This window comes from Rhinopithecus roxellana, chromosome 4 (genome assembly GCF_007565055.1).
Source record: "Rhinopithecus roxellana isolate Shanxi Qingling chromosome 4, ASM756505v1, whole genome shotgun sequence".
Lineage (NCBI taxonomy): Eukaryota > Metazoa > Chordata > Mammalia > Primates > Cercopithecidae > Rhinopithecus > Rhinopithecus roxellana.
In genome coordinates this window covers 5182147-5182888 of record NC_044552.1, presented here as the reverse complement: position 1 = coordinate 5182888, position 742 = coordinate 5182147, and the positions used below count along the sequence as shown (strand labels likewise).

General features: G+C 37.1%; 1 non-coding gene across 1 annotated transcript; it reads left to right on the top strand.

Moving 5' to 3' along the window:
• Positions 1 to 230: 230 nt before the first annotated feature.
• Positions 231 to 334, top strand: LOC115897107. The gene has a single exon (XR_004057052.1). It is a non-coding gene; the product is annotated as a U6 spliceosomal RNA (small nuclear RNA).
• Positions 335 to 742: the final 408 nt, after the last annotated feature.

The following is a 742-nucleotide window of genomic DNA, read 5'->3' as shown; positions in this document are numbered from 1 at the left end:
GGCAAGGGAATCACTTGAGCTTGGGAGGCAGAGGCTGCAGTAAGCCAAGACTGCGCCACTGCACTCCAGCCTGGGTGACAGAGTGAGACTCTGTCTCAAAAAACTAAAACTAAAAATAAAAACAAAAGGATAGGTAGAGCTAAACAAATGAAATGTCATCACCATACAGATAACTGGCAGAAATAAGACTTGGTGTATTACTTAGCAAAAATCCTTAAGATCCTTTTACAGTGCTCGCTTTGGCAGCATATGTACTAAAATTGGAATGATAAAGAGATTAGCATGGGGCCTGCACACGGATGATACGCAAATTCATGAAGCATTCTATGTTTTTTTTAAAAAAAATCCTTGTAAATCCTTCACCCATTCATTTGACATTCATTCATTGAATGTTCCCATTGTGTCTTGTTATGATCATGCCGTCCTTTTCCTAAGAACATACTTTGTATGACTATATTATATTTTTGGCAAAAAGGGGAATCAATCCTTATCCATTTATTCATTCAACATTCATTGACTTCTCACCTCAAGCGATGCTACAATCATGTAGTCCTTTCTTAGGAATATACTTTTCCTATATATCATATCATATTTTATTTTATTTTGCTTTTGGTGGCAGGAGGGATGGTGTATATCAGAAAACTTTTCATGTTGGTTTGAGTGACTTAGCAAGAAGACACTTCCACAGGTTGAATCCATTTCATTCAATAGCCAGGCAGTGATTGTAGACTCATAGGGTTAT